Genomic DNA, 27,858 nt, shown 5'->3' with positions numbered 1-27,858 from the left:
TCCTTCCAAATAAAAATATAGGGATTTAAAATAAAAGGTAGAAGCCATAAGGGAAAACAAATAGAAGACCATAGAAGTTAAGAGATGTCAACAGATTTTTTAATATAGAAAAGCGATGTAGGATTAAAAGATTTAATATATGAAAGAATTTATGAACTGGGTATTCTGTAAAGGAGGACATCACAAAAAAAAATATCAGTTGGCCTTAGTAACTCAGATTTGAAACGTCAGGAAAACATGGGGTATGAGTAAGACATATGATTGAAACCGAAGTTTTAATTGAAACTTTTCATGTGAAGAGGTAAGATCTGTAGACCTTTCCTAACCACCCCTCACATCTTGGTAGTTATCCTTCCTCAACCCCACACCATCATTCCTTCACCCCTAAAAGATAAGAGATTTATTTTCTGGGAAAATTAATATGAAGGCTGCAGAGTTAAACCACCAGGCCTACATAGAGGATGCAAACAAAAGGAAAAGGGAGAAATTCTGGTTTTTTTAAATTTCAAATATTATGCTTTTATTGGTTGTACATGGCAAATAACAAGTTAAATACACTACTTCTCTCTGTCTCTACAAACCAAATATTTTGTATATTAGGTGAAGAAATTTCCCTATCATTAGTTTGTATATTTGTAATTTCCTTCTATAGTTCTCAGTGCCAAGAGAAATCCTTAAAATATATCCTATAGTTAATTCTATATGCTTGCCTTATCACCTGGATTGAAAAGTTCTGGAGAGGAGAAGTCAAATTCCTTTACTTTATACCTATATTTCACACCACTTGGTATATTTGAGAGCCTTGTTAAGTGTTGTAAGAAATCGTTTTTGAAATATTATTAAGTATTCCAAATCCTTCTAAATCTTCAAGGACAGAGGCAGCAGGTAGGAGATATTCAAATGAATGTTAAGCATAATATAAGAGATCTATTGAAGAATAAAAATAATCAGTATTTTTTTAGTTAATAGCAATAAATTAAATGAGGAAAATTATAATATTTCAAGGCAAAAATAATGGAAATATTTGGAAATACCTACTCAAAAAATATTTATGATACTTACTGAATAGAGCACAAGATAGACATCCTGGGTATACCATCCACTACTAGAAATATTTACAATTATCAGTGGTCAATTATGTGATAAACACTGTGACAGATGTGCTTCAAACAAGAGATGTGTAGATTAACAACACAGAATAGCTCTTCTCAAAGAATGCAAAGTGTGCAAGCAGGACCAGATTAAAGTAGGATATAGTAATCCCTTCCCTCAAAGAATATACAAGTACATATGTTTGGACCTGGATTTAAAAAAAAAAAAAAGGATTGGAAAATCATTTCTAGGAGAACTCAGTTTAAGCAGATCCTTGAAGAATAACTAGGGAAGACTAAAGGAAAAAAGATAGTCTGAGCTGAAGTGATAAACCTTCCTGGAATACACAGGATTATTGGGTGCCTGATGGAGTAACTAAACCCACTTTCAGAGCTAAAACCAGAAGACTTCCAGGCATACTGAGATAGATCTCAGTAAAAGGAATAGCCTGATTGAAAAGTAAAATAAAACATATACATCTGGACCACATATGAAAATATAGGACACCACTAATTCTAAGGGGCATTATATACCATAATGTGTAACCAATGTGATCCTGCAATCTGTACACATGGTAAAAATGGGAGTTCATACCCCACTTGAATCAAATGTATGAAATATGATATGTCAAGAGCATTGTAATGTTTTGAGCAACCAATAAAAATAAATAAATAAACAAACAAACAATTAAATAATAAATAAAAGTGTTTGAAGTATAATCCTAAATCAATGGAGAGTCACTGATGGGTTTTGCTCAAAGCAGTGAAATATTCTGATTTGTCTTTAGAAAGATTATTCTGGCTGTCCTGTGAGAGATAAATTAAAAAGCTAAGATAGGAGGAAATAACTAGCTAAGAAGCTAGTTATTTAATAAATTAATTCTTGAGGTGAAAAAAAATAAGAAATATGGCAGCTTTAAGAAGGATATATAGAGATAAATTCAAGAAATTTAGGCAGTCAAAACAATAGGATTTAAACATATGTGAAAGGACCTATAACTACTCCCATGTTCTTGATTTAATAGCTCAGCAGATGGAGGTTTTATTCATCAATTATAGAAATATAAAAGAAAGACCATGTTTCAAGTGGAGGCATCTGGTGAGGGAAAAGTCATACAAGGAATATCCCAATATTTTTAATATGGTTAATATTTTTAATATGGTTCTTATGTCAATGATTGAGCTTTAAAGATCTATAAGTCATTAGCATATAGGTTTCCAACTAAAAAGATAATATTAACCAATATCTAAATGGTAAGAAGAGAAAGAGGAGCCCAGAGATAAAGACAAGGTTCCTGTGGACAAATAGAACCTCTAAAGTAGACTGATATCCAGGAACAAAGAGAGGTTTAAGGAAGGAAGTGATTTGTTAGGGTCCTCTAGAGAAACAGAGTAGATTAAACAGATGATAGAGAAGAAAGTGGGGACAGAGAGGGAGGGAGAGGGGGGAAAGGGAGAAAGGAATCATTTTGAGGAATTGGCTCATGTGATTACAAAGACTGAGAAATGCCATAAACTGCATTTCTGAAGAACTGAGAAGGCCAGTGCTGTAGTTCTAGTTGAAGTCTGAGGTCCTAAAAATTAAGAGTCAGAGTAAATTCTCCCCCTTTTCAGGCCCTTGTTTTATTGCCTGATGCATACTCACACTGAGACACACTCACAATCTGCTTATTTTAGTTTACCAAATTGAATGCTAATCTCAGCTAGAAACAACCTGACAAGAAAACTCAGAAATAGTGTTTAGCCAAACATATGGGCACCAGTGGGACTAAGATGACACATAAAATTACACATCATAATCAGTTTCTCTAGCCTCAGAGAAATAAAAAATATATACTGAAATATATCCAAAGATCTTAGTGATTTGGAGTTAATGAGGAAAAAAAAAAAAAAAAAAACCTTTCCTAGAGCAGGTATGTAGAAATGGTGACCAAAGATTTGTGACAGTAAGAATGTCAGAAAGCAGGGAAATAAATTATATGCTCTCTTTCAAGAAACTTACCTACAAAAATATAATATTTGGTTCCTGCATCAAAAAAAAGTGACACTCTGAAGGAAATGAAGATTCATCTAGAGTCTGCCAACTACCTCAGCATTTTTAGGCATCTTCTAAAACTCTCTAGAGTACCTTTAGCTGTCCAACTCTGAAATCAATAAAATGTGTTTAGTGAGAGACCCAAAACACAAAGCTATCAAGTTTGCATCATATTAGTACATGTTATAAATCAAGGTTATAGTTAGGCAAGGCTTCAACTTTGTTAAGAAAAATGAGCATTGCCTATGCTATACTCAAAGTGGTAAGAACTGGTTTCTATTATGTACCATGTAAATATTTAGAGGTAATAATGAATTTTCCAAGTGATTTATTCAGCTTTTCTTAAAAATTTTACAGTACAACAAATTCTTCAGAGTCCTTATCAAAAATGAAATTGGAATCTATAGAAATTGAAGCAATTATTCTTGAAAGAGCTCCAAGTGTTAAATGATATTTGGTTTCCTTTTGATGTTTTTGAGGTTCTTTTGTTTTGTTTTCCCCAACCTGAGTCACCAGAACTATACATTTGTCAAAACGTTGCCATATCTACCCTTAATTTCAGACTATACAGGTCTAAATAGGTTAGTGTATGTTGCGGTAACAAATAACTCCAAAGTTTCAATGATTTACAAAAGAAAGTTTTACTTCTTACTCATGTTACCTGCCCATAATAGGTCAGCTGGAGGTTCTGTTTATCTACACATACATATATACACACACACACACATGAATGTTTGCATACAATGAGAAATATAATCTAGTTGAAAAATAGAATACCTTTTAATGTTGCTTCTTGTGTCAACACATTAACATCATCACTTTATGTGCCTATTATATCTAAACAAAAACTCTAAAGAAATTCAAGGCAGAGGTTTAAATATTACCCTAGATGGTTACATATTTGCATATGCAACAATAATTATACCTAAAAAAACACCATATCTTTTAAAAGTATGTAACAGAAAAATAAAATTATTTTCCATAAGAAAAATTGTATACTATTCTGTTCAGGAAATGTAATTCCCCATTTCACCAGCAAATGAGTAACCCTCTTTGATAAAAGGATAATCGAGGTTTATCACTTGGGCCAATTTTCACTTGGGCCGAGAAGAAGAAAAAGATGTCCATGGACTTCTACTGCTATGAGTCTTCTCCCCCCAAAAAGTTCCCTGTAGCTATACTTTTAATTGATTGGCTCTTCTCCAGATTATGTCATGAAGTGGTAGAAGAAATGCAATTTTTTTACTTTAACCTGATAGTAAAAATACTTTTAATAATTTTTCCTAAGACTATTTCTTCTCAAAGCCAAGCAAGCTTTTCTTCTTTTCCTGTAATCAAGCATTTCTTTAATAAATTCAAAATTTTAGCATTTAGCAACCTACAAATTAATTATAAGATGAAATTATTAATGGCACTTTTGCAAATTTTATTTGTATGATCATACCAATTATTTTGTATATAACATTATTTTTTTCCAATTAAATCCTTCCATTCTCTCTTATTCACTCATTCTTAGTCTCAACCCCTTCAGGATAATTTTTGAAATAGTGACACCCATGGATAATATTCCACAATAATATTGGTTTTCCCTTACAAATTTATTCAGAGTATAAAATAGATGACGTCTTAAAGCAAAAACTAACCTTTTATAACAAAGTTTCCATTCTATTATTTTTTCTCCCTAAACTAAGACACTTCTCTGAGCATTTCAAGGGAATAGATTTGTAGGGTTAGTTTGCTCTGTTCTTTGGAACCTGTAAATCCAATCAGCTCCCTCTGAGCACCTTTTCGGTACTGAATTTTTGTGGTAGTTGTATTCTTGTGAATACAGGCATAGTCTCAGTTTGTATAATACCTCAATCTAACATTGAACAAATAATTTGGCCAGGCAGCTTTCCTAAAGGTTGTACTAATTAAAGCAAATGGGCAAAGTTAACCTTGAACATCAACATTTAAAAGTTAAACAGGTTTGTTCCCCTAGTGAATGGATCCTCAATGTGTGGTACTAATGAAACCCAAACTCCAGGGACCCTCACTTGTTCAAGGCACAGAAAAGAGTCCCTAGCATTACTGTGTTCATAATATTTAATTATTCTTAAAGAAGAGCCCCAAATTTATAAGCCTCAAGCTCCCACAAAATCTCAATCTACCCTCATATATACTATTAAAATAGACACAACTTCCTCTTGGTAATCACAACACAGAAAAGAAGAGGTAGCCAAAGAAAGAGAGCCAGACTTTTCGTGAATGTGAAGGACCATTATCTAAAATAAGCAAAATTGTGGTCATAAGAATACCTTAAAGTAAGGTGATTATATAAACAAATCTATGTGCTAAAAGATAATACTTTATAGTACTAGTTGTTGTGGAAACTGCTACAACATAAATTATAATAAATACAGATAAAGTGAATTTATTTATATCGCTTTTAATATGACTATTTGGCAAACTCCCCTTTCTTCATTCTCTACCACCCTTCAAGATTGATTTTAAGTATTACAAGAAGTTCCTATATTAGCAACTCATTGAAGGTCAAGGACCAGGGGCTTTCAATAGAATCAACACTAGCAAAAGCACCAGGAGTAGCCTTAGTGAAATTGCTAGGTCAGAAATTCCACAAGAAACTCAATGTCTGTGCAAGGAGATAATCTCTTAAAACTGTAGTTCATAACATTGGGGTTCAGAGTCTCCCTTTGGGATTCTAATGAACACTATGAATTCTCCATATAAAAATACATAATCATATTTTTTAAAAATTTTCTTTTTAAAATTTTTTGTTTGTTCTAATTAGTTATACATGACAGTAGAATGCATTTTGACACATCATACATAAATGAAGTATAACTTCTCATTCTTCTGACTGCACATGATGTAGAGTTACACCAGTTATGCACACAGGATAATAATGTCTAATTCATTCTACTATCCTTCCTACTCTCATACCTCCTCCCCTCCCTTCACTCCCCTCTCTCTAAATAACATTTTTGCATATGATTTTGGAGGACTCTTGGGCCCCCTTTCAAATCTACCCTTGGCCGTCAAACTTGGTTAATCTTTGATTATCATCTGTATTTTATTATATACATTACATCGTATTCCTTGGTTCCATACCTATCAGCCACATTACTATTTTGGTCATTTATTGTATATGAAAGGCATGCCTTCCCTCTAAACCATCTTTATATAACTCACTATTAACAATTCCGACTCAAGTATGATGCAGACTTTAAATTTAATTTTTTTCCTTATCAAATAATCTCCCTTTTATATTTAATAGTATCTTTATTTCATTTTTATGTGGTACTGAGGATTGAATCCAGTGCCTCACGTGAGCTAGATGAGCACTCTATCACTGAGCCACAACCCCAGCCCCTATTTTTAACAATAAAAGATTGGTTCTGTAACCTAAAAGAAAGAGAACAGAAAGGCCTAGAATATATTAGGATGCACATGGCTCAGCCATGGAAGGGTAGGAAATCTGCAAAGATCAGCTTGCTTGCCAAACCTCTTTGATGTATGTGTTGAGTAAAATCTATGGATATTGGACTTGCTCATCATGAACACAAATACCTTTGCAGCAGCATATGGACTAGAATATGACCTAACTAATAACAGGGTACCAGAGCCAAGTAAAGTTGATGCATGAAGTTAACCACCATGGGCCAGATTGCTGGAGTTCAGTCCCCTGGCAAGAGCTGAATCACAGAGAAAACATAGCCAGTGCCAGACACAAAAGCAGAGAGAAATGGAAAACAATCCAGTATCCCCCTGTTCCTGCTCCCCAGCAGTCTGAGTGCCTAACATTGCCATCATCTAACTGGAGCTAATTGGAAAGACTTCTGGAAAATGTCCTTTTCAAGCCTGCCACCTTGATATAAGACAGCAATGAAAAATGGGTAGGGGTGTACACAAAAATATCATGAAGGACTGGCAACCAGAGGAGTTCTAGGTCCCATAAGTGTTAGATTTCTGAAACCAGATCCAGTTTGACCAGGAAAGATCTGGGTATGTGAACTGGAAACACCCAAAGGGCAAACTAGAGCAACTTCACTTATGCTTTTCTCAAAGGACTGGTGTTACCTGGTGTTACCTGTGCTCAAAGAACCCCTGAGGCTTGGGGTGGAAACATTGTAGAGTGCTTAGAAATACTGGTACTCATGAAACAAGTGCACTCTACCTATAGGCTTGGGTTGAGATGCTTCTGAATCAAATAAGCCTTTTGGGGGCAGCTGAATGAAGTGCTCTCCAAAACCTACCACTCTGAGTACCCATCAGAAAGCCAGGATTTCAGAGGACATACAATAAAAAAATGGGATGAACAATGCTTTGAGTTTGGGAAGGTTTCGGGTTTTGTCATATTTCAAAATCAAGACTCTTTCTTGAGACTTTCTACTGATTTTATTATCTTTCCAATCATTCCAGAAGAACTAGGAAGACTAGGGCACATCCAGTCTCTTGATTCCATATTTGTGAATCTATGTCCTATAGTTTGTCTTGATGAAGTAAAGATTCCTTTCATTATTAAAATATGCTTTCCAAGAGAGAGATTTAATTATGTTATTAGCTATACAGTCTCATTTATCTTTAGGTAAATAAGTGCTAATAGGAAACTAAAGGTTCATAGGATTGAAAGTCCTTCTCCTTCAGAAGCTATAGAACAGATGCAGAAGACACTTACAGTTGATATGCAGCTCAGTTTTCTATCCAAAGCAGAAATCTTTTCTATGTTATCTGGGAAAGTGATTGTCTTTCCTGTGATGCATAATATTTAAACTCAGGTTTATTTATTTATAAGATTTTAAATACCATTTGAGGACTTATTGTGCACCAAGCAGTTTTTTATGTGTCAGTGGACAGTGATGAATGTGAAGTATACATCCTCTTCTCATAAAAATTTCATTCTAGTGACTGAAGGGAAAAGAGAAGAAAAAGACAAAGAAAAGAAAGTCATCTCCAATCATAATAAATTCTCTGATAAAAGCTTTTAGAAAGTGATATAGAGACCAGAAAATGAGAGAAACATCATGGGAAGAAGATACCAGGCAAACATGATATCCCTGAGGTAGTAATGAGCTGGCATATTAAAGAGAAGGGATGGCAGAAAGTCACAGATCAGGTCTCCACTGGACTGTCAGAAATATGTGGGGGCATTTTTGAGTGTCATGTGATAGCATGAGGGTGTTGCTGGTATTTCATGAACAGGAGTCAGGAGCACTAAATATTTTAAGCACTTCTGCTTCCAGAAAGAATTTTCTTGGCCAAAATACCAGCACCTCTTTGAGCAACCCTAAAAAGAACAGTGAATGAAGGAGAAACTGACAGAGTGGAGGTCAGAGAGCTAGACAGGGAATACATTAGATAGGGTTCTGTGCCCACAGTAAGAATTTGAATTGTTATTAGGAAGCAGGAAAAATATTTCATAAGTTCTAGGGGTCAGAAGAACAATGCCTTCACAGAGTATCTGTTCCCCTTTGGAGTCCTGAGTCTTGGAGCATACCTTTTATATTCAGCTTAAGCCTCGCTCTGTAATTTCCACTTAAATCTCTTAATACTGCAAAAGGATGCTACCAAGAAAAAAAAATCTGTTCCTTCTTGTTTTAATCTTCACCTTTATATGCCATTCTCTGGAACCAATTCTATGTTCATTAGAGAGAATTTCACAATGTAATAAAATTCACTTGTTCATATCCTGTACAAATGAGATATATTTTTCCTACCTCCTTATTTTTCTTCCTTGACATTGTCCCTAGTTCTCAGTAAGTAGACACCAGGACTTAGCCACATGTCTGTAAATTATATCTGTCAGGAATCCCAGTTCTTCTAAGAATGGCCCCTACTTGGTTTCTGCCCACACTTTCAGCATTCAAATCCTGCCCCTAAACCTTGAGCCCACAGCAGATGTTCTCTTACTTCCAAACAGACTTTCTTAATGCCCACCATATGGCAACCTGGCTGCATAGCCACACATAGTCTTGCTGCCAGACATGTCTGTATTCATGCTGTGCTCATCTGCTGAGACACCCAGAAGGGAAGCAGGCTATTGGAGCAAGAGCAGTGATTTGAGAGTCAAACATAGGTGTGAATTCTGATACAGTAGTTCACTAACAATGGAAATGGTTTTCATCTGAGCCTTAGTTTCCAAAAGTAATGATGATGGTGATGATAATAAGGACATTTGCCTCAAAGCTCTGTACCAAGTAAAGGAACATGATATAGGAATTCAAATGTAGCTACTGTTATCATCTTTAGAATAATTGCTGGACTTCCATAATAAAGGTCAGATGCTTACATCTATTCACCAGGCATACTGGATTCTGAGACCTAACCACCCTATTTTTCCTAATTCTCTGCTCCATGATATTGAGTGTGCCCATTTAGGGATTCTGATCAATAAAAGTAGGCTAGGATTAGAAATCAGTCTCACTACTGAGCTAATCAAGTAACAAAATACTATTGAACAGGAAAGGATGGGTGAATACAGAAAAAGGTAGATGATCAGAGGGATGTTAAAAAGGTAGAGTAATAGAAGAAGGAAAAGCTAAGTGGAAGATTGAGACAAGAGGAAATAGCAGGAACAGGGAAGGAAAACAAAGCAGCTCTTATCTCCAACTATACCGGCAGTTCTGAGCTTAGTCTGCATTAGTAAGATCTTTGTTTAAGTCGTTACTTTGCTTTGTCTGTAGAGGCCTTTCCTGGTGAATTGCTAAGGGAATTATATAAGGGAATTGTATAACCCACACCTCCATCCCTCTCTGATCTGCGGTTTTAACTGGTATGGAGGAATGGAACAGTTCAATAAAATTAGGTCCCTTCCATATACCCCAATTGATTTTCTTCATAGAGATTTACTTTTGCAAGAAATCTATGTTGCTTTCAATTACTATAAGATTTTATTGGGGTACCAAGAAGGAAAGAATTGGAGACAAGATTGTTTGGGAGTGTTTTAATGTCGTTTGTTGTAACAGGTAGCCAGAAGAACTGCTGATGCCATAGCTATGCCACAGCTATGCTTACTTAGCCGGCTTGACCAACAGAAACCTAACTGAGCCTGCACAAGGCATAACCCAGGTACAAAGTAAACAGCTGTCTCTTTTACTTAGGGGAAAAGATGTGCACAGATTTGAAAAAAATATATATAAGAGCCAGAGTGCAAAGGGATGATTTACTTCCACTTCATTTTATTTGCTATAAGTGTTTTATTAAAACACACTAAGTGAATTAATGATGTCTCTTTAGAAGGTATTCTGCCATGTTGCTGACCAGTCTTCTCATACTTTAATGTGCATAAAGGTTATTGGGAGATGTAATTAAAGTGCAGATTCTGCTGCAATTGGTTTGAGTGAGCCTAAGATTCTGCATAACAAGCTCAATATGAGGCCAATTGTTCTGAACCAGGAGGAAACTCTGAGTAGCAAGACTGTCAACTACATAGCATTTTAGAATATAAGCATTGTAAAAACACTGTTAAGCTGTCAAATGTTAGAAATGGTCTATTAATAGGAAATGAAAGTAAACTACATATTGATGAGATTTTAAAGGAAACTGAATGAATAAGAAGTCATTAATATTAATGATTTAAAATTATTCTTGTGACCTCTTAGACTTCTGATCATATACCATGGGCTTAAAAGTATTGATTACAATTATATCAGAAATAAGTGTATGAATATTTCAATTTCTGAGAAATTTAACTACACTTTTTTAATACTTTGACCAATAAGAAACCAAGATATTCTTTAAACTATTGAATTCAGCAATTTATTTGAAAAATTTAAGAAAGGCTTTTCCTCCACTTCAGCAAAATGTATAATTCAAAGGCATTATAAGTCAGTAGAAATTAAGGCAAATAGTGGGAAGGCATTACACAGAGTAAGTTAGGATGCTGAGGGAGAGTGCAAAGATTATTCATTGTGTGTGCCATAGCTAACAGAAAAGAAACATTTGGGAATATTGAGCTGATGTGTTTTCAATTCTCCCCCACCCTGACCCCACCCCACTGCAGCATTTCCACCATTGTTGCTCTGGAAAAGAAGGTGAAAAACACCATGAGGAAGGAGGAACATGAAATCCTAAAACTGCAGGGAGTCTGTGAAAGGAAGAAAGGGGTAGAAGCAAACACTGTCCTCCTTGTTCTCCCCTTCATTTAAGATAGGAGGCATGGTAAAGAGTTTAAGGGTCAAGCCAAAGCCAGCAGGCTTTAGCCCCATTTCTTTCTGGAATTATCAGGTGATGATTTAAAAGCTATTCTCAGATCAGCATAGGAGTGGCCATGCTAGAATCAGAGAGGTGGTGCACTGCTGTTAGTTAGAGGTAGAAGGCTCATGCCTTTCTGGACATCTCTTCAGCTCCTAAGAGGCATGGACAATAGGTAGGTATTTCCACATGCACTGTGGAGAGACACAAAGGGAAGCTGATAGTTCTGTCTGGTAAAAGAAATACCTGCTGTAGAGGTCAAATGGCCCAGAGACTAGAAGAAATAGGAAAGACCAGAGTTAGGAATCAAATCTTGCAAGCTGATTTCAGGGAGGCCCATGGGACTGTCAAAGGAAAGGTTAGATTCAGTCTTCAGGACATTTCTCTGGGATAACTGAGTATGAGCTAAGACATTTCCACTTGACCTGAGAAATCACTGCCCAGTGTAGAGGAGGCAGTATCCGGACCTTCTCATGGCTCCTTGGGCTCCACCATCTTTCCCCAGCACCATCTTGCCAAACCACTTATACCTTCACAACCCCCAATATTATAAGGAAAATGTGAGGAAGTAAAAATCTGAAGGACCAGGGCTTTGTATAAAAGAATTGATTTACCTCTGGAGTTCATATAAATTATCAGATTAAAATGATTAAATGCAGGGCTGGGGATGTGGCTCAGGTGGTAGCGCGCTCGCCTGGCATGCGTGCGGCCCAGGTTCGATCCTCAGCACCACATACAAACAAAGATGTTGTGCCCGCCGATAACTAAAAAATAAATATTGAAATTCTCTCTCTCTACCTCTCTCTACCTCTCTCTCTTAAAAAAAAAAGTGATTAAATGCAATTGCTTCCCCCCTGCACACTAGTTAGAAAGTAGACCTCAAAAAATCCTTTACAGAAATAAAGGTATGAGTTTCACAGTTTCTGGTGAAATATGAATCTTCAATCCATTTTGAGTTGATTTGTTTATATGGTAAGATATAAAGGTCTAATTTCACCCTTTTCTCTGTGAATATGCAGTTTTTCCTATATCATTTATTGAAGAAATTATCCTTTCTATGGTGTGTGTGCTCTTGGCACCTTTGTAGATCGGTTGGCTTTAAATGCAACAATTTATTTCTGGGCACTCTATTCTGTTGGCCCATGTTTCTGTCTTTTCACAAGTATTGCATGATCTTCATTACTATAGCTTTAGTATATTTTGAAGTCAGGTAGTAAAATATCTCCGGCTTTGTTCATTTTGCTCAAGATTGTTTTAGTCTGTTTTTGCATTGTTGTGGCCAAAATACCCAACAAAAAAAAAAAAAATTAGAGGAGAAAATGTTTGTTTTGTTCAATGGTTGAGAGGTACACTCCATTGTCCATTCAGTCCATAGCTCTAAGCCAGAGGAGAGGCGGAAAATCATGACAGAAGGATCTGGCACAGGAAATCAACTCCAGATATGGCAACTAGGTAGCAGAGAGCTTTACTCACTATGGACAAAATATAAAACCCAAAGGTACACTCACAATGACCTATCTCCTGTAAACACACCCTACCTGCATACAGTCACCACTAATGAATCCTTCAGTGAATTATTCAACTGATTAGGTAAAGGCATTTTACCTCTGAAAACTCTTGCAGTGTCTCACACATGAACTTTTGGAGGGCACCTCATATATGAATAATAACAGGTCTTTGTGTTTTCATATGAATATTAGGATTTTTTTTCTATTTTTGTGAAGAATATCAATGGTATTTTGACAGGGATTGCTTTGAATCCATAGATATTTTTTGGGTAGAAAATATAGTGGGAAATCTTCATGACATAGGTCTGGGCAAGAACTTCTTAGATAAGATGTCAAAAGCACAAACAACCATAGCAAAAATAGACAAATGAGGTTTGGGTTGGTTTGGTAAGGTGTGGTGTGATTTGGTACTGGGGACTAAATCTAGGGGTGCTTTACCACTAAGCTATATCCCCAGATTTTACTTCTTGAGACAAGTTCTTCCTAATTTGGTCAGACTGGCCTCAAATTTGTGATCTGCTTGCCTCAGCCTCTGAATAGTTGGGATTTTAGGTAAGTGCTACCATGCCCAGCTTACAAATGGAAATGTATCAAATATAAAAGATTTTGCACAGTAAAGGAAACAACAGAGTAAAGAAACAAGCTTCAGAATGGGAAAAAAATATTTGCAGATCATATATTGGATAAGGAGCTAATATCTGCAACACACAGAAAAACTACTCAATAAGAAAAGAAAAGTACTCAATAAGAAAAGAAAAATCATATTAAGAAATGGACAAAGGAGTTATAAATATTCTCCAAAAAAGACAAAAAAATGGACAAAAATACTTGAAAAAAAATGTTCAACATCTCCAATCATGAAAGAAATGCAAACTAAAACCACAATGAGATATCACCTCATTCAAGTTGGCTATTGTAAAAAGATGAAAAATAATAAATATTTGGTGATAAGGTGAGATATCACACTATTGGAATCAACAGCCATACTGAAAACAGTATAGAGGTTACTGAAAAAACTAAAACTAGAATTCCCATATGATCCACCAATCCCGCTACAGTACATAGACCCAAAGAATTAAAACCAATAAGCTGAAGAAATGTCTGCCCTCCTATGCTTAGTGCAGCTGTAGCAACAGTAGCCAAGACATGAAGTAGACTTCAACGTCCATTAGCAGATAAATGGATTTTAAAATGTGGTCTATATACACAATGAAAATATGATTCGGTCATTTAAAAAGATGAAAATCTTGCCATTTGTGACAACAGAGATGAATCTAGAAGACATTGGGTTAAGTGAAATCTGCTAGACATAGAAAGAAAGAAACAATATTGTCTTGCTCTTATGTGGAATCTAAAAGAGGTGAACTCACAGAAGTAGAGAGTAAAGTGATATTTAGCAGAGGCTGAGGAAGGAGGTGAAAGAGGAAAGGAAAGATACTAGAAAGTTGTAATTAGATAAAAGTATTAAGTTCTGGTATTATATGCCAGATTAGAGTGAATATAGGTGATAGTAACATGTTATGTATTTCAAAATAACTAGAAGACTGGATTTTTAGTGCTCTCACAACAAAGAGATATGTGATAGAGAGCTAATGGAGAAGCTAATTTCTCAGATTTCATCATTATATAATGTATACATGTATTGAAAACATTACACTCTATGCCCAAACATCTACAATTATTTTCATCAATTTAAGAGGGCTGGGGTTGTGACTCAGTGGCAGAGTGCTCGGCCAGCATGTGTGAGGACCTGGGTTCGATCCTTAGCACCACATAAAAATTAAATAAGTAAAATAAAGGTATAAAAAAAAGAAAGAAAGAAAACTTAAGAAAGCTGTAAGTCCTTTGTACAATTCAGTGTAGTGTTGAGTTTTACTTGCAACCCTGATTTTCCACTAACAAACCCAAGGTTCAGTCAGTAAGTAATCTCATTATGATGAGAAACACCAAATTTAGCTTCTACTGTCTGTCCTGGTTTCTCCCCCACCTCTGCCTAAGTGTGGGCCAAGCTCAGGTAAGCTTCTGCTACTAATTCTAAGAGGTCTTATCACCTAAAACTTCACACCTGGGGTGGCTTCCAGACGCCTGTGTTCATACAGTCTGAGGCCACTACAGGATTTTTCCTGCTTGCAAAAATCTCTGTAACTAAATTTCCTGAGTGTGTTCAGGGAAAAGTCAAAGAACAAGCTTTGGAGAGTCTGCTTTGGGCATTTATTCATCTTCCAGCAAGCAAGCCACTTTTCCTTTTAAGCCTCTCTCTGTAAAGTGGCATTAATGTTTATGTACAGGGCTACCATGTAAATTAATAATACTGTGTATGAGTTGATGGAAACATAGATGATGCTCCATCAACCAGGACCATATTATATTTTTCTAATGTCTTCCTTTCTGCCCAGAGCCCTGCAATTGCTTATTCACCTGTGACCATAGACTTCTGCTTTACTCCCTCACACTACTTCTGGTTCTTTTTTCTTCAGACTCAGACCAAATTACTCCATCAGCTCTTTTAGGTCTCCAATTTGAAGATGATAGATATTGGGACTTATTGGCTTCCATAATTGTATAATTCAGTTCCTTTAATTCATCTCTTCTTATAAATATGTACCAATATATCATATTGGTTCTGTTTCTCTGAAGAAGCCTGAATAATTCAGATTTTGGTCTAAGAACCCTCTCTCATAAACATCCTGCATGCTGATTTCATGATTCAGAGTCACCTTCAGGAATCCATTTGGTAAAATTTGGTCACTCTATCCCCTACTCAAAATCACTCACCTAGCTATTATTGTTGATATAGTTAATACAAAATTTGGTAAAATGAGAATTTAAAGCTTCTTAACCACTGTTTTTGTTATTGTTGTTGTTGTTTTGTTTTGTTTTTCATTTTCTCGTTGTTGTTGTTTTCCCTACTGTCACTGCCAGTGTTTTTCCTACTGTCCTGGCCAGTCTAATTACCTTACTCTGGTCCTCCCTTCCTAAATGTCTTCCTCATTCTGCCTACCAACCAAACATGTTCAGTAGAAGAGAAACTTACAAAATAGCTTTAGAATGCTCATCACATTGACTACTGTAGACATAGCTTTTAGCCTTCACTTCATCCAGAACAAGAATTTGCAAATTCCACAAAGAAGGTATTTTATGGTTTTTACATCATTATTGCCACCCCATGTAAATAAACGATGTCTGTAGGAAATTGTCAATTCCTCTACACAGACTAAACACCTGTTCCTATTATTGCCTTATTGTATACAAATGGGCCATTTTAGGAAATGAGCAGAATAAATATGCTCTAGAAACTGCAGTACATGCAGTACCTAATTTGTAGGTATATTGTGCTCCCTGAGTTGATCTACAAATTACTATTTTGGAACTGTGAATGAATCATCCAAAGAAGCAGTGTTATAAATGATGGCCAGCTTCACAAGTGTCATACATAAAGCCATGGTGAAATCACAACATAATTAAAATGACACTGCCTTTAATCATTGACTGTTATTTATTGGCGAAATGCCCTTCACAGGGTATAAGAAAAAAATCATGTGGCGCAAGGTATATGGGTCTATCTCACTGCTAGTTGTTTTCATCTCTCTTTTACACATTTGCTATCATCAGTCATTTTCAAAATGGAATCAGAGTCTGCACCTGGTTTTCTTCCCTCTTTGCTTCAGAACTAGGACACAACCATAATGTAGACTTCGTGACCTCTAACATCTAGTGGATAATAAACAAAAAACAGAGGATCTAAGAATCTTTCTTCATTCCTGAGCCACAGGGAGAAACTCTTCTGGCACAACATCATATGTCTGCAAACTGAGAATACCATTACATATGAAAAAAGTATATGCTGAAGGAAAATCATTATCACCTACGCATAAGATTAATGAAGTATGGTGGAGGTCAACTTTTCATGTATTGAAAACCTCTAGTTTTCATGTATTGCCCAACGATTCTACCTGTTATTCATATGCAAAAAAATCCTCCTAATATTTTTGCAAGACCTCAAAAGGCAAAATAATCATATTTGTAACCTAATGCAGCATCAGCATCACATGCAAACTTATTAGAAAGGCTAAACTCGGACACTGCCCTGCAGCTATAGAATCAGAAACACTATAACTTGGGGCCTACCAATCTGTTTCAACAAGTCCTTTAGGTTATGCTATGCACACTAATGTTTAAGAAATATTGAACTAATGATTATAAAAAAATGAGGTAGGAAAGTCAAGATTAATTTTTTAAAGAAATGACTAAAAGTTCTATTAATCTAATTGTTTTCTTCTATTTGTAGCCTAAAATATTACTTGTATATGCTAGCAATCTAACTAGAAAAAGTTTATTCTATGTCTATATATGTAGGTTACTATTTTATCTGCCAAGAAAGATTTAAAAGTAAGTAGATTAAAAAGTGAATAGAATGAAAATAAAAATCTGCAACCTTATGGAGATGAAGAAAGAGATGGTGACAAGGATATAACTAATACCATAGAGAATACCTGCAATTTCATCTTTAAATATATGAAAAAGATGCTAGGGAAAAAAACAAAAAGAAGTCAGATAAGGTTTTGAGGCAACATCAGAGTCAGATCTTAAAATACAGGTATATGTTTTGACAATGAAAGCAAAGTGGTAGGTGAGGCAGGTGGAGGGAAGCCTATGAAATTAGTGGAGGGGAAGGTTTCCCATAAAAGAAGACAGGAACAAGGCTCAAGTGCACATAAGCACAACACAAAGCTTCCTCAAGTTGTGTCATAAATAAATTAGAGCTGTGATGAAATAAGTTCTCACCTCTGGGGAGCAGGTGGGTAAAGAATGAAACAGACAGAAAACCCTTAGACAATTACCCATGTCAAGAGCAGTTGTGCATAGTCGATTTATTCATGTTATTCCAACATGTACCATGACACCACAGAGCTTGTTCAAGGGGCCAAGACACACAGATATAGTTTAGAGTTGGACGTCATATACATAAGTTTAAGAGATGAGAGAATTTTAGTTGCTGTCTTCAGTACACTAGATATTATTTTGAAGACAATATGGTGTTTGAGGAAGAAAAACAGGTATAATTTGCTTCAGGTTATAAAATTATGAACACACAATATATACATTGGTTAAAAGTGAAAACAGATGGAGTCAGGCAAATAAGGTAGGATGCTATGAAATTAGGATAGACAGAAACTATTAAGAACTCAAACTGCTTTGGGGGCTGGTGCTGGGGCTCAGTGGCAAAGCGATCACCTAGCATATGTGAGGCACCTGGTTTGATCCTCAGCAACACGTAAAAAAATAAATAAAATGAAAGTATTAAAAAAAAACATGAAACAGAAGAGAGTTGCATTAAAATCAGTTCAATTCACTAATATCTGATTGTCTGCAATATATAAGGATATATGGTCAGTTTTTAGAAAACAAAAATTACAGACTGCCCTTTATTAAAATAAATTAAAATCTGTTTTACAGAGATAAAAGACTGTTATAAAAATATAATAAGTGGTAAAGTAATTATAATAAGAGAAGTGTGAAATAAATAATCTAATTCTCAGCCTTAACAAACTAGAGAAGATTAAAAAATAAATAAATCATAAGAAATAATAAAAATTACAGCATAAATTAATAATATAGAGAACAAAATATATAGAAAAAAATTAATGACAGTAAAGTCATTGTTGTGCATCAAAGGACACTATAAAGTAAGTAAAAGAACAGCTCATAGAATGCAAGATAATACCTGCAAATGATATATTCGATTACAATCTAATATAAAAAAAGAATTCTAAGGCTCAATGTTAAAAAGATAAATAACCCAATTTAAAAATGGACAAATGAGCTGTGTGTAGTCACTCATGCCTATAAACCCAGCAACTCAGGAGGCTGAGACAGGAGGATCAGAAGTTCAAAGTTAGTGTCAGCAACTTAGCAAGGCCCTAAGCAACCCAGAGAGACTGTGTCTTAAAATAAGAACATAAAAAGGGCTGAGGATGTAGCTCAGTGGTTGAGCATCCCTGCGTTCAATCTTCAGTATCAGAAAATAGGGAAAAAATATATGGAAAAAATGGCTTGGAAAAAAAAAACATTTCTTTAAAGATAATTCATATGGCCAATAAGCCTATAAGAAGATTCTTAACATCTTTAATCATTAACTGAATGTAAAACAATACCTCTATGAAATAACAGACACCACTTCACATTCATAAAAATGACTGTGATAACATTAATAATAATATATGATGTAGCAATGTGTAAAGAGAAATCAGAACCCTCATACACTGCTGATGGAGTGTAAAATAAATAATATAGTAATTTTGGAAAACCACTTGGCAGTTCCTCAAAGAGTTAAACATAGAAACAGAGTTACCACGTGACCCAGTAATTTTCCTCTCAGGTACATAAGCAAGATAATTGAAATAGGTTCACACAAAAACTTGTAGCAAGGAAAAGTGGAAGATGACTGTGACTGAGTAGCTCACATCAAAAGATGATATATCCATGCAACAGAATATTATTCCACTTCAACTAAGAATGAAATACTGCCACAACATGGGTGAGTTTTGAAACATTAGGTTAAGTGCAAGAAGTCAAACATGAAAGACCATATTTTTTATGGTTCTATTAAATTATATATCCAGAAAAGAATCCATAGAAAATAAACAGTGGTTTCTAAGGGTTCTATGGGGATGGTTCAGTATTTCTTTTGAGGTCAATGGAAATATTCTGAAATCTGATAATGGTAATGGTTGCAAAACCTTGTGGATATGTAGAAAAATGGTAAACTGTACACATAAAAGGATGAATTTCATGGCGTGTGAATTACACCAGTAAGGAAAAAAATAAATCAATCATAGTGGACCAGAAAAAGGTGGGCCTCAGGCCAGATAAAGTACAATTTTAATTATATCATTCTTAAAAGCTGACAACCCAAAATATAAACCATCATCTTATCAATTTGTTTTGGGTATAAGTACTTCAATTAACTGGCTCAAGTTTACATAGTTAAACTACTCAGTTTTGGAGTTTGGATGCATTCAGATTATAAAGCCATGGACTTAACTGTGGCATCTCCTGTTCCTCTGGTCTGAGTGTTAAAATAGTTTCTCATATCACACAACTGAGTTACTGTCCAGAGAAATAGAAGGAGATAGAGAAAATATTAAAAATGGTGGAGGAATGTTTGTTTATAAGAAAAATAAGCTTGAGAACTACCTTGGGTCATAAGAATTGTCTAAAATTAAGAGTGAATAAGTTTCATCTGAGTAAGTCAGTGTTTTAATTAGCTTTCTCATCACTGTGACTAAAGGACCTGATCAGAACAGTTACAGATGAGTAAAAGTTTATTTGAGGACTCACATTTTCAGAGGTCTTAGTCCACAGAAGGCCAGCTTCATTGCTCAGGGTTGAGGTCAGGCTGATCATCATGGTGCAAGAGGGTGGCAAAGGGAGTAACTCATATCATTGTGATCAGGAAGCAGAGAGAAACACTCCTCTTGCCAGATACAAATAAATACCCAAAGCCACACCTCAATTCCCACCTCCTCCACCAACACCCTACCACTTCAGTTATCATTCAGTTAATCCCTATCAGGGGATTTAATCACTGTTTGGGTTAAGACTCTTACAACCCAATCATTTCTCCTCTGAACTGTCTTACATTGTATAACACATGACCTTTTGGGGGACACCTCACATCCAAACCATAACATTCATTTTTAGGTAATAATTATATCTTATATGACCATGAATTCCTAGGAGGGAATAGTTAGAACAAAACACTTAGTAGTCAGAAACTGAAATATTCATCTTATATGAATGCCCAAAACAACTTCATAATCCTAAAGAGCCCATTTGATTGACAACAATTCTGCAAATTCTGATTTATGATAGTGTCATACAGCTAGCCAGATCAGCCCAAAGGCTAATATCTGGGTTCAAATCTCATATGACTAGTTGGCATATCTTAAAATTGTACTCCTCTCCCTGATAGCCATGTCAAAATTATAAAAGTGCAATTTTAATTATATCACTCTTAAAAGCTGACAACTTTTATTAAAAGGAGATAAAAAGATAAATCCTATATATTCATGAAAAAGAAAACCACTGACCCACAAACACAAAAGCAATCAAAAGGTGTCTCAGACTGATAGTATAACAGAACATTTTTATCATTATATATGATAGATAGCAAATAATACAATGTATTATCTGCATGCACTAGCATTTCTTTCATATTTCAGGAAAAACTAACCATTTTTCTTAAGACTAATTTTCCCTCATTTAAAAGAACCTAATGAGAATTGTGTGAACCAGAAGGAAGAAGTTTTAGAGTAAACATTGAACGAAAAAAAAAATCACAGGAAATATGAGAGAGCAAAACCTGTATTCAGAACAAATGAAGCTCTATAGATGGATAGATCCTTTGGGGAAAAAAGAGTGCAATGTTAACAAACAACAGAGATCATAGCTCTGTTCAACTCCTGTTTTTCATCCATTTTATCAATGAAATTTTGAGAGTATTTAAATCCCTGTAAAATGCTATTTAAAGAAAAAAATGAATAAAATGTATATAATAACAATATATCTAAATTATTTAAATGATGAAAGTCTCCATATTCACATATTATACCTCAGAACATCAGATACAAAATTCATCTCATCTTTAAAGATCTAAAATAATGAAATAGATTAAATATAAATAAACTTATTAAATGGGTAAAATTACATACCAAAAACTATAATATTTGACAATAATGTGGAGAACAACTCAAAAGTCCCTTGTCCATTTATTGGGAAAAACTAGAAGGAACGCAAAATCACTGGAAAAATATTGAAATGTAATCTTCCCAAATGCATGGTTTTCATTTTTACTAGACTATGAATTAAAGTAATATAAAATATTCTTTTAATATTTTCAAAACATTTTTGACAGTCATAACAGCAACAACTGAGGAAAAAAATCTTGTGTAGTAGGCAGCCTGGAGGCAGTTATTCCCATGTCATAGGGCATTTCCTAGAATTAAGACATATAGTGCATAGTGGAAAACATGGCATAAATTTGTTTTATTGCTCCTTGACAATGTGTAGTAAGTACAAATACAACTCTTGGAAATAATGTAAGAGGCAACTAAAGGAAAACACAGAAGTGTAGAGACAGGAAGACAAAATGATTAGGGACCCCAGGACTGTAAGGATAGAGCACTAGACTTTTTCATGATCTCTAACTGAACAGAAGATAATTACTCAGTTCTGGTATTTCCCAACATCAAGCTAACAACAGAAGGCAACCCAGAAAGGCTTATTATTTTTTTTTTCTTCCTAAATCAAATGGAAGCCCTGCAAAAACCCAGAAGGCCTAGCAGTACTGAAGAATGATCAGAAGTTCCACTGACAAAAAGACCAAGAAAGCACTCTCCTCTTATGTGGGCCTGAGACCATCCTCCCAACTGAGGGTTACCATACAGCACCAGCAAACAGGAATCCAGGACATCAAGTAGCCCAGCTCAAGATGCCTTTTGGTCCACAAGGGCCAGAGAATCTCTTCTCCTAGGCAGAACCAAAGCAAGCAGAAATAACTGCTTGTCATCATCTTAGACCATACCCTCCCTTCTTCTAGCCAGAAGCACCAGGAGCCTGCACTGGGGAGACCCATGGAAGCCCAAGAAGCACTAAACAGCTAGTAAAAGAAAACAGCAGCACAAAGTTCTTAAAAATTAAGCTTCCACCAGAATCAAATTAACAAAATGAGACCAGGACCTGCAAACAAAGATGGTCTTGTCAAAGTGAATAAAAAACTATGACCCAATTCTATGCTGTTCGCAGGAAACTCATAGAAAATTCAATATAGGTTGGTTGACAATAAAAGAATAGAAAATCTATTTTTTTAAATGTAGAGGGATGTATTAATATCTGATAAGCAACACTGTATTTCAAGTAATTAATAGGATATTACTAGGGACAAAGAATGTGTTATAGTTTGCATCTGGAATACCTCCCAAGGCTCATATATTGAAGGCTTGGTCCCCAATTCAGGAATGTGCAGAGGTGGGGCCTTTGGGAAGGTGATTAGATCATGAGGGCTTTCACCTCATCAGTGGATTATCTATTGAGGAATTCATAAATCTATGACATTATTGGGAGGTGGTAGAAACTATAGGAGGAGGGGCCTATTTGGAAGAAGTCAGTCACTGGAAGTGTGCCCTGGATGGTATGTTTTGTCCCTAGCCCTTTATCTATCTATCTATCTCTCTCTCTCTCCCTCTCCCTCTCCCTCTCCCTCTCCCTCTCCCTCTTCCTCTCTCTCTTGCCACACTCTCACACTTCTTCCTGGCTACCTTCCTCTATAGTGTTCTGCCTCACCTCAGACCCAAAGCAAAGCAGCCAGCCAACCATGGACTGAAATTTCTGAAATCATAAGACAAAATAAATCTTTCCCCCTTTAAGTTGATTTTCTCACAGCCATGTAAAGCTACTACAGAATGGTATTATTTAATGATGAAGGGATCAATCCATCAAGAGAAAATAATAATTCAAATGTGTACACACTAAACAAGAAAATATTTTCAAGCAAAATTTGTAGAGTTAAAAGAATAGATAAATCATAGTTGAGGATTTCAATATCTAACATTCATCAACTGAAAAAACTACTAGACAAAGATCAGCAATGATATACACATCTAAACAATACAACCAAAAGGATACCTAGGCCTAGTAACATAGAATACACTGTTTTACTGAAGTGCCCATGAATCATTCATCAATCTGAATCTCAACACAAACCTTAACAATTTTTAAAAATTGAAATTTACTTATTTTTTTTTACTCTATAGACTCAAACTAGAAATCCATAACAGAAGATCTTTAAACTTATGGGAATTAAACAATGCATGGCTAAATAATCCATGGATCAAATAAACTCAAAGGAAGTTTTAAAAATAGAAAAGAATTGAATCAAAATTAAGATATATCAAAATATGTGAAAAACAAAGTATGATTGAGAGAAAACAACTTTCATCAGAGAAGAGGAAAAGTCTCAAATTAATAATATAAGTTGCTATCTCCAAAATTAGAAATGAAAGAAAAATACACCCAAAGTAAGCAAAAATAAAAGTAATAAAGATACAAACAGAAATGTGTGTCATTGGAAACAGGAAAACAAGACAGAAAAATCAATGAAGCAAAACACTGCTGTTCAAAAATATTAATAAAATTGGCAAACCTCTAGCTAATTTTTTTAAAAGAGAGAAAAGACAAAAATTACAAATGTAAAAAATGAAACAGAGGCTATTTCAACAGATCCTGCAGTTATTTAAAAAAATTATAAATAATACTACAATCAACTTTATGCTTATAAATTCAACAGGTTTGAAGAAATGTACCAATTCCTTGAACACCAAAATCTACCAAATATTAAGATGAAGCTAATAACCTGACTAGTCCTATAACCACAAAAGAAATTGAATTTATAACTTAAAGACTTCTGAAAAAAATCTCTAGGTCAAATGGTTCCACTGGCAAACTCTACCCAATGCTTAAAGAAGAATGAACCACTACTAATTCTGTACTATCTCTTCCAGCAAATAAGAAACACTCCAGTACTTACTTTATGAGGCTGATATTACTTAAATATCTAAGTTATACAAAGATAAGACAGAAAACAAAAGTACAGACCAACTTTCTCATAAATTTTTACATAAAGTCCTTAATTATTTAAGTAAATCAAATTTAGTAATGTATATAAAGAATTAAATACCACAACCAACTGGGACTTATTCCAGATATAAAAGGCTGTTTCAAATTTAAAATTTAAAAATTAATCAGTGTAATCCACCAAATTAACATCTAAAGAAGAAAAATTACACAATCATATCAATTGATATGATTGAGACAGTATTTGACAAAACTTTACAACCATAATTATTTAAGAAATACTCTGAGGAGTTTAGGAAGAGAGAGGCAACTACCTTAATTTGATAAAGGGAAAACAATATTCTTAATGCTAAAACACTAAATGTTTCCTCCTAAAACAGAACAAGGAAAGAAAGCCTTTTCTCACTATTTCACTCAACTGCAATAAAACAAGAAATAGATGGCGGGGGAGGGGGAAGACTTATGGCTTGGAATGTAAGAAATAAGATTCCCTATCTGCAGATGACATTATTGTTTGCATAGAAAATCCCAAGAAATATACAAAAATAAATATTACTAGAACCATAAGTAAGTTCAGTAAGGTTGCAAGACATAAGATCAACACCTAAAAGTCAATAGCATTTCTATATACAACAGTGAATATGACAAATTTAAAATAAAGATAGCAAATTCCGATAATCCCAGCAACGCAGGAGGATTGCAAGTTCAAAGGCCAGCCTCAGCAAGTTAGCAAGGCCCTAAATAACTTAGTGAGTCTCTGCCTCAAAATAAAAAAGGGTTTGGGAATTTACCTCAGTGGTTAAGCACCCACAGTTTTAATCCCTGGTACAAGAAGGGGAGGGGAAGGAAAACAGTACATTTACAATCATTCTAAAGAAACTGAAATACTCAGGAATAATCTTATCAGAACATGCATATGATCTGCATGTTAAAACTTTCAAATAAACACTGATGAAAGAAACTCAAGAAGATCTAAATAGAAGAAGAAATGTACAATGTTCATAGATTGAAAGATTCCACATAGTAAAAATGTCATTATCCCACAATTGAATAATATCTGTCTTAGCCCATTTGTGTTGTTCTGATAAAATACAATTGACTAGGTGGTTTATCCACAACAGAAATTGGCTTCTCACAGTTGAAAGGCAAGGAAGTCCAAAACAAACATGCTGGCAGGTTTTGATGTTCACAAAGGCCCACTTTCTAGTTCACAGAAGGCCTACTCTTTGTTGTATTCTCATGTGGAAGAAGGGGTAAGGAATGTCCCTGGGGTCCCTATTATAAAGGCATTAATCCCACTCTTGAAAGTTCCACCTTCATGATCTAATTGCCTACCTAAGGTTCTACCTAATACCATTCTATTAGAGACTAAATTATGAATTTGGAGAAGATGCAAACATTGCCCATGGCATTCTGCATCCTTCTCACTTGCAAAATACATTCATTCCATTCCAATGGCATAAAAAATCTTAACTTGTTCCAGCATCAACTTTAAAATCTAAGTTCAAAATCTCATTAAATACCATCTAAATTAGTAGCCCCTTAATTCCTAGGGCCGCTTCCAAAGAAGTTTTATCTTATATAAAAGTAAAACTATAATTATTAAAGCTGCCTCTTAACTGAAGACTCAAGGCACATTTCATCCTGAGGCAAATCGCTCTCCATCTGTGAATCTATTAAACCAACAAGTTAAGTTATTCTAAAGTACAATAATGGGACAAAACAGGCATATAAAAGATATTCCCATTTCAAAAGGGAGAACCAGGAAAAAAAAAGGAGGGGTAACAGGTTTCAAGTCCAAAATCCAATGGAATAAAATCCATTAGACCTTAAAATTCAAGAAAAATCCTCTTTGGGTGGATGTTCTAGTCTCCCCGAAGAAGGTTCTACCCTCCTAAACCACTGGGGAAGAATTTATTCCCCCACAGCTTTGCCAGGCAGGGGTCTCCCATGTCTCCAAGCAAATTATCCCATGAGTGACCCTGCCTCACCCCAGCATCTCTATCCCTTGGCCCTACCCTTACAGCAGGGCCCCATGGATCCTTGGAGGTGGGGTCCCATATCTGTTACTCTGAAGGGAGACCTGTCTTGTAAAATTGGGATAGGGATGCATGCCCCATTGGATATGTTGCATACAGCCCACACTGCATCAGGGACCTCAAGAGTCATAACCGGGGCAGTGAAAGGGTATGGTACCTGGAGCACAGTAAGCAGAGATTGTGATGTTAGGCAGTGCCAGATAGGATGCACTGAGATCCTGCAGGTACCATTGGTCCTTATACTCTGGGTCTGTGATAGGAGTGGCAGCTCTGATGCTTTGTAAGGTATCTTCAGGGTCATTCTTCCATTTTCTTGGATAATAGGTACTGGATTCTGTTGAGATGAATGACTAATATTATCAAATGGTTTGTGGTCTTACATACCCTTTGGGTTCTCTTCCAAACACACTTCCTTAGTCTTTACAATGTGGAGAGGCTAAGAATTTTCCAAAGCTGTACATATCATTTATTAAAAGTGCTGAAAAAATAGAAGTTCCATACTCTATTAATTCCTAGGGCCACTGCCAAAGAAGTTTTACCTTAAATAAAAATAAAACTATAAAATCATTAAAACTGCCTCTTAACTGAAAAGTTGACTTTGAAAAACTGCAATCACCCCTCCTCCACCAGGGTTACTAGGTAGAGACACAAATTAGAGTGTTCTTCCTATAGAATCCAGAGAATAAAACTTATTTATGATCCTGGCCCAGTGCCCATCTTTCAGAAATATCAAAGAAGGAACTCATGCTTAGTGTCAGAACCTGAAACTTTAAAGATTATTTCTAATCATGATTCTGTGATTCTGCCTGACAGAAATCAGGAACACTAGCAAGCCACAAAGTTAAACTTTAAATTAAAAAGTAAGATATGAGTGCATCAGGTTAGGAATAAAACCTTTGATAAAATGAGTTATCTTTTAAAGTAGAATATCAATGAATTTCTAAGTATTATACATCAACTCAGAATCATACGATTGAGTTATATAGCTACTGGGTCCAAAAGAGATTGATTCAAGTGTTAGCCTCTTGAACAGTGACCAGATACAAAAATAACAATAGTAAATATTAGTCTTTTAACTCATAAGGAGGTTGTAGTAATCAATTAGCGAGTGATCACATAGCCTTTCACAATCTTGTAATAAATATAGCCCATTTTACCTGGGCTTTAGAACCCACAACATCTCATTGAACTATCTAAAGGGGATATTTATTATCTTCCTAGAGGGGCTGATTGGATTCTTGAATGTTTAAGTCATATTTCAATACCCAGGCCTTCAAAATCATATCTTAACAATTTATCATAAGTCTGTATGAGAATTCTCCCACTTTAAAAGTTGTTCTATTAGTAGTTCTTCATAT

Source organism: Callospermophilus lateralis, chromosome 10 (genome assembly GCF_048772815.1).
Source record: "Callospermophilus lateralis isolate mCalLat2 chromosome 10, mCalLat2.hap1, whole genome shotgun sequence".
NCBI classification, from domain to species: domain Eukaryota; kingdom Metazoa; phylum Chordata; class Mammalia; order Rodentia; family Sciuridae; genus Callospermophilus; species Callospermophilus lateralis.
The sequence above is the reverse complement of the archived record's forward strand: the minus strand, read 5'-3'. Positions refer to the sequence as shown.